Source organism: Euprymna scolopes, chromosome 1, assembly GCF_053919585.1.
Source record: "Euprymna scolopes isolate OS-2025 chromosome 1, ASM5391958v1, whole genome shotgun sequence".
Lineage (NCBI taxonomy): Eukaryota > Metazoa > Mollusca > Cephalopoda > Sepiida > Sepiolidae > Euprymna > Euprymna scolopes.
The window spans coordinates 80175286-80189490 of record NC_136482.1 but is presented as its reverse complement, the minus strand read 5'-3'; positions in this window follow the sequence as shown (position 1 = coordinate 80189490).

Below are 14205 nucleotides of genomic sequence, written 5' to 3'. Positions count from 1 at the left end.
GATGTAGTTTTTCCAACTCTTGTTTCCTGAGAGCGTTAGGCCGAGGAGTTTAAAAGTTGTGCTTTCAGATAAAGAGTCATTGGCCATTGCTCTTGGTGGTAGAGAAGATTACTTGTAATTATTGAAGAAAACGAGTTTTGTCTTGGCAGTATTGAATGTGACCATCCATTTATGTCCTCATTCCACTACAGATCGGAGGTCATCCTCTAGTGTTTCTGCCATTTCTTTAGATATGTGTTCATTTGTTTTCCTGTCGTGTCTGTTATAGAGTGTGGTGTCGTCAGCATGTATACCCATCTTAGACAATTTTGTCAGGGAGGTCATTTATGAATATTAGGAATAACAGAGGTCCTAGGATAGGCCCCTGAGGCACTCCCGCATTTATATCGTATTGTTTATATGTACGACCGTCAAGGACAACCTGGATTTTTCTCTTATCTAAGAAGGATTTAATTATGTCATGTATTCTACAAGTGATACCATATAATCTGATTTTCCTGAGAAGACCTTCATGCCATACCCTGTCAAAAGCCTTAGATATATCTACCCTCCCCCGCTTTGTCCAGTGACTGGTATATACGTTCTGAGATTACAGTTAGAATGTCTGCTGTTGAACGGGCTTGTCTAAATCCATATTGTTTGTCAGTCAGAAGTTTAGCATATGTAAGTTGATGGACTAGAGCTTGGTTAATTATTGTCTCAAATATTTTGGCGAAAAGTGGGAGGAGGCTAATGGGGCGATAATTTACTGGGTCAGTTTTTTCGCCAGAATTCTTGAAAACTGGTACTACAGAAGCAGTTTTCCAGCAGGCAGGAAAGCAAGATTCATTAAGGCATTTGTTGTAAAGTTTGGAGAGAACTGGAGCTACTTCGGCGGAGCACTTTTTTAATAGTACAGTCGGGATGAGATCAGGTCCACATGCTTTTGAAGTGTCAAGATTTCTTATGATAGCATGAATCTGAGATGGGTGATTTTCAGATCGTCTAGTGTGGCGTCTGTCCGCAAAGGAAAGTCAGGGAGGGGGTGATTGGCAGGGTCCAGTGTGGAGTTGGAGGCAAACCGACTGGACAGCATGTTAGCCTTCTCAGTTGCAGAGCAAACAACCTCATAATTGTTGGATAGTGGGGGGGGATTGTTGATTGCCCATTATTTACTACACTCTTGTAGATTTTCCAGAAATCGTGGGTTCCTAATTTATGTGCTTCGATGCGCTTTTTGGTGGGTTCAGTTAATTATCTCTTAGCTGTCGCTATTTCTTTCTTACAGTTACTTCTGGCTTCTATATACTTCTGTCTGTTTAAACTGGATTTATGTCGGTTAAATCTGCGGTACGCATGCTGCCTTTGCGCGATGGCGGCTGCACAAGTAGAAGTAAACCATTGGGGAGAGTGGGGCTTGCTATAAAATTTCCGTGTGGGAACATGTGCTTCAATTGCTGTTTTGAACTATTCAGTGGTCTCATGTGCGCACTGTTCAGCAGGAAGTGAAAAGATATTTTGCCATGGGGCGTCCCTGATGAGATCCCTGAGGGCTTCCCAGGCAGCCCTTTTCTTATAATATCTCGTTGTTTTGAGCAGTGGCTCTTCAGTTTTGCCTCTAAAGTTTAGGGCTATTTAAACTATTACCACTGCATGGTCGACGTTCCCAAGTAGGCTGTGGGCATTAGTTACACAGTCAACGGGAACTGTGGTCAGAAACAGATCTAGAAGTGATGCGTGTTGTTCTTGCTGGTCTGGGAAACGGGTTGGATTAAGGCTGGAACGCTATCACCCTGGTTTAGATTCTAGCAAATAGTACCCAAGCCATGTCTTTTTTAATAACTTTTGAAATTTTTATATACTGGATAATAACCAACCAATTTTGATGTATTGGATGATAATCAGTCCAGACTAAGAGCAGAACGGTATAAAATCAGATGAGACTAAAACAAGATAACGGATTAATGTTTTGCATCAAATATTGTCAAAGAGTAGAGAATGTATGCACACAGTACCGGTTGCAATAAATAGATTTTTTTTTATTTCCGTAAAGGAGATTATGATTTCAGTCGAATTTGTAACGGTGTCACCTTTCATAACACAAGTTTAATAAACAAACAAACTTGAACAAACTGTTCGCACAAAGTCATTTCACACAAACGCGTACTCGTTAAACAATTTAATTAATAGACATCTTTTTACATACGTGCGCGTTCGTCGCTTTTCTATTTGGGCTATTCCTTGTATTATTTCGGATTTGCTGACCGACGTTTTAACTTGAACGAATAAAACTTATGGAACAATTGAGAATTGTTGCAGTTTCAAATCTTTTATTGGACACATTATTTTAAAACGGGTGCATTTAAAAATTATTAATTAAATACATTAAAGAAAAAATTCATTACAGTATTTTCCCGGCAAAACTACCCACTTTTAATCACACGTATCAAAATTTAAAATAAATCTTTATCTTTCGGAAAAGAAAATGCAGTCACCTTTTTACCAGTTTTATAAATCCCTCGGCAATTTCTTTGAAAATTGAAACAGAAAATAAATATTCTCGTAATATTCGTCTATTGCCTAACTTTGGTCATTGTACTTTATTCTGTGACATCACGGATTATATGATGTTAGTGAAACGTCCTTTTATTTACGTGAGTCACGCTAGAATATGTAAATATGTGTATTTACCGGTGAGATTTGATCCACAAATGCGTATTGTTGTAAGCGTATAAAACACTGATCTGAAAAGGAACACATACATCAAATCTGTTGCCAAGATGGTTGGAAAATTGGCTGAATGACTCTACCGCTTCAGTAGGTATTTCTCTGATTATGCAGTCCTCTATCTATATAAGAGACAAATAAAGCCTAAAATGGAAGACTGTTGCCACATCTGGGTAGGAGTTGCTCGGTGCGTCATCTTCAGCTTTAATTGAGTTAAAATCGACTTGATACCCTTTTCTCTTCTTTGTAACTTCTTTCCCACAGAAGATATGTTGCGGACCTGTCTCTACTCTATCGCTATTTCTATAGCAACGGCTCCAATGAACTCCAATCTATGGTTCCCCTTTGCCAAACTTTCACAAATGCACTCGACCAGCTATATACGATTTCCCCCCACTCGCTAACTGTGTCTAAATCTAAATGCAGATTCCATGAACACAGCTTCTTTTCTAGAACTGCCTGCACGTGGAACACTGTTGCACTGGTCTGTTCCAGGATGAATACAACATGGTAGCCTTCAAATTCAATGTAAATAAGTTCTTGTTCAGCCGTCCCCATGAATAATCAAATTGCACCCAATTTACACCATTAACGATTATCACACTACCACCTTACAATTATTAATCCATATCCTCGAGTAGCCTTTGATGTGGTAAATCTCAAGTAAAATCAGAAGAATAGGCAAGAGAAGCAAAAAAGTGTAATGAACTGAAGCGTTGTGAAGTTGTCAAGTGAGGGTATGCAGTTGCAAAATTGACTTACATTCTTAAATATATTTTACTTAACTGTAGCACGATTATGTCTATTACGTTTAATCCTGTTACTCGTAAAAAACTTTAAGATTGTTTCTTGAGTAAAATCTTACAAATTATTCCAAAACACGACAGCATAGTCAGAAAAAAGATGCATAATTATGTTCAGCATTCTCCAATTACGTATAATGCATTGGAAGACCATGCGCCGAAAAACAAATGTGTGGATTAGTGATTAAATTGATGTAAATGTTGAGTAGAATTAGTTATATTAAAATTGATGTAAATATTAAGTTGGATTAATTTTATAAAATTGATGTAAATGTTAAGTAGAATTAGTTTTATTAAACTGATGTAAATGTTAAGCAGAATTAGTTTTATTAAACTGATGTAAATGTTAAGAAGAATTAGTTTTATTAAACTGATGTAAATGTTAAGCAGAAAGAATTAGTTTTATTAAACTTTTTTTTTTTTTTTATTACATTTTCACCCCAAACAAGGCAAATTGCCACTTTGGTGTAGGGGGCTACTATCAGGGGAAACAACTACTGGGGTACTATGTAGGGATTTGGGCAGCAAGGTGTCGGTTCACGTTACACTTGAACTTCTGCACGTCAGTACTGTTGGGGAAGCAGGGACCTGGAATGGAATTCCAGAGTCTTGCGGTTCTGGGGAAGAAACTATTGGAGTAAAAAAGATCTTTTACATCTAGGGATCTCTACAGTGTGGGGGTGGGATCTAGTAGCCTGTCGGGTTTGTGGAGGGTGCTCGCGTCGTGGGGGCACAAGTGATTGCAGTTCGTCAGAGCATTCACCACTAAAATACTTGTAGAAAAGGCAGAGGGATGCAACATTTCGTCGATGGGACAGAGGCTGGAGCTTAGATGCCAGTTCAGGGCCTATCAGGTTTGCGACTCTCTTTTGAACCTTGTCAAGGAGCGAGAGACTAGTAGCAGATGCACCAGCCCAGATGTGGCAGCAATACTCCATACATGGGCGAATGGTGGCCTTATAGAGGTACAGGATACTTTCGGGTGTTAGTAGTTTTCTAGCACGGTAGAGAGAGCCTACCTTTCTTGCAGCGGCCCTGGCAATGCCTTCAATGTAATTGTTCCAACTCATGTTTCCTGTGAACGTTAGGCCAAGGAGTTTGAAAGATGGACTCTCAGATAAAGAGTCGTTGGCCATTGCTATGGGTGGTAGAGAGGGTTTCTTGTAATTATTGAATGAAACTAGTTTAGTCTTGGCAGCATTGAACGCGACCAACCACTTTTGTCCCCATTCCACTACAGATTGGAGGTCTTCCTCTAGTGTTTCTGCCATTTCTTTAGAAATGTGTTCATTCGTCTTCCTGTCGTGTCTGCCATAGAGTGTAGTGTCATCAGCATATATACCCATCTCAGAGGCAATGTTGTCGGGGAGGTCATTTATGAATAGCAGGAACAATAGAGGTCCAAGGATAGAACCCTGGGGCACTCCCGCATTTATATCATATTGTTTAGATGTGCGACCGTCGAGGACTACCTGGATTTTTCTCTTATCTAAGAAGGATTTAATTATGTTAAGTATTCTACCAGTGATACCGTATGATCTGATTTTACTGAGGAGACCCTCATGCCATACCCTGTCAAAAGCCTTAGATATATCTAGAGCTACCGCTCTGCCTTCCCCCGCTTTGTCCAGTGAATGGTATATACGTTCAGAGATAACAGTGAGGATGTCTGCCGTGGAACGGGCTTGTCTAAATCCATATTGTTTGTCAGTCAGTAGTTTAGCATCTGTAAGATGATGGACTAGAGCATCGTTAATTATGGTCTCAAATATTTTGGCAAAAAGTGGGAGGAGGCTAATGGGGCGATAATTTGATGGGTCTGTCCTTTCGCCAGAATTCTTGAATACTGGTACAACAGAAGCAGTTTTCCAACAGCCCGGAAAGCAAGCTTCATTAACACATTTGTTGTAGAGTTTGGAGAGAACTGGAGCTACTTCGGCTGAGCACTTTTTTAATAGCACAGCTGGGATAAGATCGGGTCCACATGCTTTTGAGGTGTCAAGGTTTTTTATGATAGCATGCACCTGAGCAGGGGTGGTTTTCAGATCGTCTAGTGTGGCGTCTGTCCGCATAGAAAAGTCAGGTAGGGGGTGGTTGGAAGGGTCCAGTGTGGAGTTTGAGGCAAACCGACTGGCAAGCATGTTAGCCTTGTCGGTTGCTGAGGAGACAACCTCGTGATTGTTGGTTAGTGGGAGAATTGTTGATTGCCCATTATTTACTACACTGTTGTAGATTTTCCAGAAGTCTCGAGTTCCTAGTTTTTGTGCTTCGATGCGCTTTTTAGTGGTTTCTGTAAATTCTCTCTTAGCTGTCGCTATTTCTTTCTTAACGTTATTTCTAGCTTCTATATACTTCAGTCTGTTTGAATTGGACTTATGTCGGTTAAACCTACGGTATGCATGCTACTTTTGAGTAATGGCAGTTGCACAAGTCGACGTAAACCATTGGGGAGATTGGGGCTTACTATAAAATTTCCGCATGGGAACATGCGCTTCGATTGCAGTTTTGAACCAGTCAGTGGTCTCGTTTGCACATTGTTCAGCAGGGAGAGAGAAAATATTTTTCCATGGAGCATCTCTAATTAGTTCCCTGATGGCTTCCCAGTCAGCCTTATTATAATATCTCGTTGTTTTGAGCACTGGCTCTTCAGTTTTGGGTCTAGAGTTTAGGGCGATTTCAACCATTATCACTGCATGATCAGCGTTCCCGAGTGGGCTGTGGGCCTTCGTTATGCAGTCATCGGGAACTGTGGTCAAAAACAGATCTAGAAGTGATGCGTGTTGTTCTTCCTGGTCAGGGAAACGGGTTGGAAACGTAACAATTTGTGATAGGGAGTGAGATATAGCGAAGCTATGGGTTGTGCTGCCCGCTGCATCTGTGTGAGTAGAGAATCCAAGCCAGTTTTTGTGGTGGACATTAAAGTCACCAAACACATGTATTTGTGCGCTAGTGTCGAGGGACAGTGCCGTGTCTATGCTGTCAGATACTTTGTTTATTATGGAGCAGTCCTGAGTCGAGGAAGAGCGGTAGAGAAAATAATAGTAGCTAATACTGTGTTACACGTTTAGTCTAAAGCACATAAAGGCTTGATCATCTGTTTCTAGGTTTGTTTCTCTAGTCAAGGGAAGGGTATTACGAATGTAAACTCTAAGTCCGTGCATATGTCTGTCAGAGTCCTTACGGCAGAGTGGGAGATATCCAGGCATGTTAAAGTGGTTAGAGGGAATGGAGGAGTGTAGGCTAGTCTAACTTAGTGCTAAGATATCCGGGGTATTTGTTAAGAGAAATGCTTCAACATCAGCTAAGTTAGTTCTAAGCCCACGGATATTTGTGAATGAGAGCCTCAAGGGAGGAGGCAAGTTGAATTTGTTTGTCTCTAATCCTGGTTTAAGCTTATTTTTAGATTGTACTGATGTAAATGTTAAGCAGAATTAGTTTTATTAAACTGATGTAAATGTTAAGCAGAAAGAATTAGTTTTATTAAACTGATATAAATGTTAAGCAGAATTAGTTTTATTAAACTGATGTAAATGTTAAGCAGAATTAGTTTTATTAACCTGATGTAAATGTTAAGCAGAATTAGTTTATTAAACTGATGTAAATGTTAAGCAGAATTAGTTTTATTAAACTTATGTAAATGTTAAGCAGAATTAGTTCTATTAAACTGATGTAAATGTTAAGCAGAATTAGTTTTATTAAACTGATGTAAATGTTAAGCAGAAAGAATTAGTTTTATTAAACTGATGTACATGTTAAGCAGAATTAGTTTTATTACACTGATGTAAATGTTAAGCAGAAAGAATAAGTTTTATTAAACTGATGTAAATGTTAAGCAGAATTAGTTTTATTAAACTGATGTAAATGTTAAGCAGAAAGAATTAGTTTTATTAAACTGATGTACATGTTAAGCAGAATTAGTTTTATTAAACTGATGTAAATGTTAAGCAGAAAGAATTAGTTTAATTAAACTGATGTAAATGTTAAGCAGAATTAGTTTGTTAAACTGATGTAAATGTTAAGCAGAATTAGTTTTATTAAACTGATGTAAATGTTAAGCAGAATTAGTTTGTTAAACTGATGTAAATGTTAAGCACAATTAGTTTGTTAAACTGATGTAAATGTTAAGTAGAATTAGTTTATTAAACTGATGTAAATGTTAAGCAGAATTAGTTTATTAAACTGATGTAAATGTTAAGCAGAATTAGTTTATTAAACTGATGTAAATGTTAAGCAGAATTAGTTTTATTAAAATGATGTAAATGTTAAGCAGAATTAGTTTGTAAAACTGATGTAAATGTTAAGCAGAATTAGTTTATTAAACTGATGTAAATGTTAAGCAGAATTAGTTTATTAAACTGATGTAAATGTAAAGCAGACTTAGTTTATTAAACTGATGTAAATGTTAAGCAGAATTAGTTTTATTAAACTGATGTAAATGTTAAACAGAATTAGTTTTATTAAAATGATGTAAATGTTAAGCAGAATTAGTTTGTTAAACTGATGTAAATGTTAAGCAGAATGTGTTTATTAAACTGATGTAAATGTTAAGCAGAATTAGTTTATTAAACTGATGTAAATTTTAAGCAGAATTAGTTTTATTAAAATGATGTAAATGTTAAGCAGAATTAGTTTATTAAACTGATGTAAATGTTAAGCAGAATTAGTTTTATTAAAATGATGTAAATGTTAAGCAGAATTAGTTTGTTAAACTGATGTAAATGTTAAGCAGAAGTAGTTTGTTAAACTGATGTAAATGTTAAGCAGAATTAGTTTATTAAAATGATGTAAATGTTAAGCAGAATTAGTTTATTAAACTGATGTAAATGTTCAGCTAAATTAGTTTGTTAAACTGATGTAAATGTTAAGCAGAATTAGTTTTATTAAACTGATGTAAATGTTAAGCAGAATTAGTTTTATTAAAATGATGTAAATGTTAAGCAGAATTAGTTTGTTAAACTGATGTAAATGTTAAGCAGAATTAGTTTATTAAACTGATGTAAATGTTAAGCAGAATTAGTTTTATTAAAATGATGTGAATTTTAAGCAGAATTAGTTTGTTAAACTGATGTAAATGTTAAGCAGAATTAGTTTTATTAAAATGATGTGAATGTTAAGCAGAATTAGTTTTAAAAAAATGATGTAAATGTTAAGCAGAATTAGTTTATTAAACTGATGTAAATGTGAAGTAGAATTAGTTTTTTAAACTGATGTGAATGTTAAGCAGAATTAGTTTTATTAAAATGATGTAAATGTTAAGCAGAATTAGTTTGTTAAACTGATGTAAATGTGAAGTAGAATTAGTTTGTTAAACTGATGTAAATGTTAAGCAGAATTAGTTTTATTAAAATGATGTGAATTTTAAGCAGAATTAGTTTGTTAAACTGATGTAAATGTTAAGCAGAATTAGTTTTATTAAAATGATGTAAATGTTCAGCAGAATTAGTTTGTTAAACTGATGTAAATGTTAAGCAGAATTAGTTTTAAAAAAATGATGTAAATGTTAAGCAGAGTTAGTTTGTTAAACTGATGTAAATGTTAAGCAGAATTAGTTTATTAAAATGATGTAAATGTTAAGCAGAATTAGTTTATTAAACTGATGTAAATGTTCAGCAGAATTAGTTTGTAAAACTGATGTAAATGTTCAGCAGAATTAGTTTTATTAAACTGATGTAAATGTTAAGCAGAATTAGTTTATTAAACTGATGTAAATGTTCAGCAGAATTAGTTTGTTAAACTGATGTAAATGTTCAGCAGAATTAGTTTTATTAAACTGATGTAAATGTTCAGCAGAATTAGTTTATTAAACTGATGTAAATTTTAAGCAGAATTAGTTTATTAAACTGATGTAAATGTTAAGCAGAATTAGTTTTATTAAACTGATGTAAATGTTAAGCAGAATTTGTTTGTTAAACTGATGTAAATGTGAAGTACAATTAGTTTATTAAACTGATGTAAATGTTAAGCAGAATTAGTTTATAAAACTGATGGAAATGTTAAGCAGAATTAGTTTTATTAAACTGATGTAAATGTTAAGCAGAATTAGTTTTATTAAAATGATGTAAATGTTAAGCAGAATTAGTTTATTACCCTGATGTAAATGTTAAGCAGAATTAGTTTATAAAACTGATGTAAATGTTAAGCAGAATTAGTTTATTAACCTGATGTAAATGTTAAGCAGAATTAGTTTATAAAACTGATGTAAATGTTAAGCAGAATTAATTTATTAAACTGATGTGAATATTAAGCAGAATTAGTTTATTAAACTGATGTAAATGTTAAGCAGAAAAAGTTTTATTAAAATGATGTAAATGTTAAGCAGAATTAGTTTGTTAAACTGATGTAAATGTGAAGTAGAATTAGTTTATTAAACTGATGTAAATGTTAAGCAGAATTAGTTTATTAAACTGATGTAAATGTTCAGCAGAATTAGTTTATTAAACTGATGTAAATGTTAAGCAGAATTAGTTTATTAAACTGATGTAAATGTTAAGCAGAATTAGTTTATTAAACTGATGTAAATGTTAGGCAGAATTAGTTTTGTTAATCTGATGTAAATGTTAAGCAGAATTAGTTTTATTAAAATGATGTAAATGTTAAGCAGAATTGGTTTGTTAAACTGATGTAAATGTGAAGTAGAATTAGTTTATTAAACTGATGTGAATGTTAAGCAGAATTAGTTTTATTAAAATGATGTGAATGTTAAGCAGAATTAGTTTTATTAAAATGATGTAAATGTTAAGCAGAATTAGTTTGTTAACCTGATGTAAATGTTCAGCAGAATAAGTTTTATTAAAATGATATAAATGTTAAGCAGAATTAGTTTGTTAAACTGATGGAAATGTTAAGCAGAATTAGTTTATTAAAATGATGTAAATGTTAAGCAGAATTAGTTTATTAAACTGATGTAAATGTTCAGCAGAATTAGTTTGTTTAACTGATGTAAATGTTCAGCAGAATTAGTTTTATTAAACGGATGTAAATGTTAAGCAGAATTAGTTTTATTAAAATGATGTAAATGTTAAGCAGAATTTGTTTGTTAAACTGATGTACATGTGAAGTAGAATTAGTTAATTAAACTGATGTAAATGGTAAGCAGAATTAGTTTATTAAACTGATGTAAATGTTAAGCAGAATTAGGTTATTGAACTGATGTAAATGTTAAGCAGAATTAGTTTTATTAAAATGATGTAAATGTTAAGCAGAATTAGTTTATTACACTGATGTAAATGTTAAGCAGAATTAGTTTGTTGAACTGATGTAAATGTTAAGCAGAATTAGTTTTATTAAACTTATGTAAATGTTAAGCAGAATTAGTTTATTAAACTGATGTAAATGTTCAGCAGAATTAGTTTATTAACATGATGTAAATGTTCAGCAGAATTAGTTTGTTAAACTGATGTAAATGTTAAGCAGAATTAGTTTAATTAAACTGATGTAAATGTTAAGCAGAATTAGTTTTATTAAAATGATGTAAATGTTAAGCAGAATTAGTTTGTTAAACTGATGTAAATGTAAAGAAGAATTAGTTTATTAAACTGATGTAAATGTTAAGCAGAATTAGTTTATGAAACTGATGTAAATGTTAAGCAGAATTAGTTTATTAAACTGATGTAAATGTTAAGCAGAATTAGTTTGTTAAACTGATGTAAATGTTAAGCAGAATCAGTTTATTAAAATGATGTAAATGTTAAGCAGAATTAGTTTATTAAACTGATGTAAATGTGAAGCAGAATTAGTTTATCAAACTGATGTAAATGTTAAGCAGAATTAGTTTGTTAAACTGATGTAAATGTTAAGCAGAATTTGTTTTATTAAACTGATGTAAATGTTAAGCAGAATAAGTTTTATTAAACTGATGTAAATGTTAAGCAGAATTAGTTTGTTAAACTGATGTAAATGTTAAGCAGAATTAGTTTGTTAAACTAATGTAAATGTTAAGCACAATTAGTTTATTAAAATGATGTAAATGTTGAGCAGAATTAGTTTGTTAAACTTATGTAAATGTTAAGCAGAATTAGTTTATTAAAATGATGTAAATGTGAAGCAGAATTAGTTTGTAAAACTGATGAAAATGTTAAGCAGAATTAGTTTATTAAACTGATGTAAATGTTAAGCAGAATTAGTTTTATTAAAATGATGTTAATGTTGAGCAGAATTAGTTTATTAAACTGATGTAAATGTTAAGCAGAATCAGTTTATTAAACTGATGTAAATGTTCAGCAGAATTAGTTTATTAAACTGATGTAAATGTTCAGCAGAATTAGTTTATTAAACTGATGTAAATGTTAAGCAGAATTAGTTTATTAAACTGATGTAAATGTTAAGTAGAATTAGTTTATTAAACTGATGTAAATGTTAAGCAGAATTAGTTTATTAAACTGATGTGAATATTAAGCAGAATTAGTTTATTAAACTGATGTAAATGTTAAGCAGAATAAGTTTTATTAAAATGATGTAAATGTTAAGCAGAATTAGTTTGTTAAACTGATGTAAATGTGAAGTAGAATTAGTTTATTAAACTGATGTAAATGTTAAGCAGAATTAGTTTATTAAACTGATGTAAATGTTAAGCAGAATTAGTTTATTAAACTGATGTAAATGTTAAGCAGAATTAGTTTATTAAACTGATGTAAATGTTAAGCAGAATTAGTTTATTAAACTGATGTAAATGTTAAGCAGAATTAGTTTTATTAAACTGATGTAAATGTTAAGCAGAATTAGTTTTATTAAAATGATGTAAAAGTTTAAGCAGAATTAGTTTATTAAACTGATGTAAATGTTCAGCAGAATTAGTTTATTAAACTGATGTAAATGTTAAGCAGAATTAGTTTTATTAAACTGATGTAAATGTTAAGCAGAATTAGTTTGTTAAACTGATGTAAATGTTAAGCAGAATTAGTTTGTTAAACTGATGTAAATGTTAAGCAGCATTAGTTTGTAAAACTTATGTAAATGTTAAGCAGAATTAGTTTATTAAACTGATGTAAATGTTAAGCAGAATTAGTTTTATTAAAATGATGTAAATGTTAAGCAGAATTAGTTTATTAAACTGATGTAAATGTTAAGCAGAATTAGTTTATTAAACTGATGTAAATGTTAAGCAGAATAAGTTTATTATACTGATGTAAATGTTCAGCAGAATGAGTTTATTAAACTGATGTAAATGTTAAGCAGAATTAGTTTATTAAACTGATGTAAATGTTAAGCAGAATTAGTTTGTTACACTGATGTAAATGTTAAGCAACATTAGTTTATTAAACTGATGTAAATGTTAAGCAGAATTAGTTTATTAAACTGATGTAAATGTAAGGCAGAATTAGTTTATTAAACTGATGTAAATGTTAAGCAGAATTAGTTTATTAAACTGATGTAAATGTTCAGCAGAATTAGTTTATCAAACTGATGTAAATGTTAAGCAGAATTAGTTTGTTAAACTGATGTAAATGTGAAGCAGAATTAGTGTATTAAACTGATGTAAATCTTAAGCAGAATTATTTTTCTTAAACTGATGTAAATATTAAGCAGAATTAGTTCATTAAACTGATGTAAATGTAAAGCAGAACAAGTTTTATTAAAATGATGTAACTGTTAAGCAGAATTAGTTTGTTAAACTGATGTAAATGTGAAGTAGAATTAGTTTATTAAACTGATGTAAATGTTAAGCAGCATTAGTTTATAAAACTGATAAAACTGTTAAGCAGAATTAGTTTATTAAACTGATGTAAATGTTAAGCAGAATTAGTTTTATTAAAATGATGTAAATGTTAAGCAGAATTAGTTTGTAAAACTGATGTAAATGTTAAGCAGAATTAGTTTGTTAAACTGATGTAAATGTTAAGCAGAATTAGTTTTATTAAAATAATGTAAATGTTAAGCAGATCTAGTTTATTAAACTGATGTAAATATTAAGCAGAATTAGTTTGTTACACTGATGTAAATATTAAGCAGAATTAGTTTATTAAACTGATGTAAATGTTAAGCAGAATTAGTTTTATTAAACTGATGTAAATGTTCAGCAGAATTAGTTTATTAAACTGATGTAAATGTTAAGCAGAATTAGTTTATTAAACTGATGTAAATGTTAAGCAGAATTAGTTTATTAAACTGATGTAAATGTTAAGCAGAATTAGTTTGTTAAACTGATGTAAATGTTAAGCAGAATCAGTTTATTAAAATGATGTAAATGTTAAGCAGAATTAGTTTATTAAACTGATGTAAATGTGAAGCAGAATTAGTTTATCAAACTGATGTAAATGTTAAGCAGAATTAGTTTGTTAAACTGATGTAAATGTTAAGCAGAATTAGTTTTATTAAACTGATGTAAATGTTAAGCAGAATAAGTTTTATTAAACTGATGTAAATGTTAAGCAGAATTAGTTTGTTAAACTGATGTAAATGTTAAGCAGAATTAGTTTGTTAAACTAATGTAAATGTTAAGCACAATTAGTTTATTAAAATGATGTAAATGTTGAGCAGAATTAGTTTGTTAAACTTATGTAAATGTTAAGCAGAATTAGTTTATTAAAATGATGTAAATGTGAAGCAGAATTAGTTTGTAAAACTGATGAAAATGTTAAGCAGAATTAGTTTATTAAACTGATGTAAATGTTAAACAGAATTAGTTTTATTAAAATGATGTTAATGTTGAGCAGAATTAGTTTATTAAACTGATGTAAATGTTAAGCAGAATCAGTTT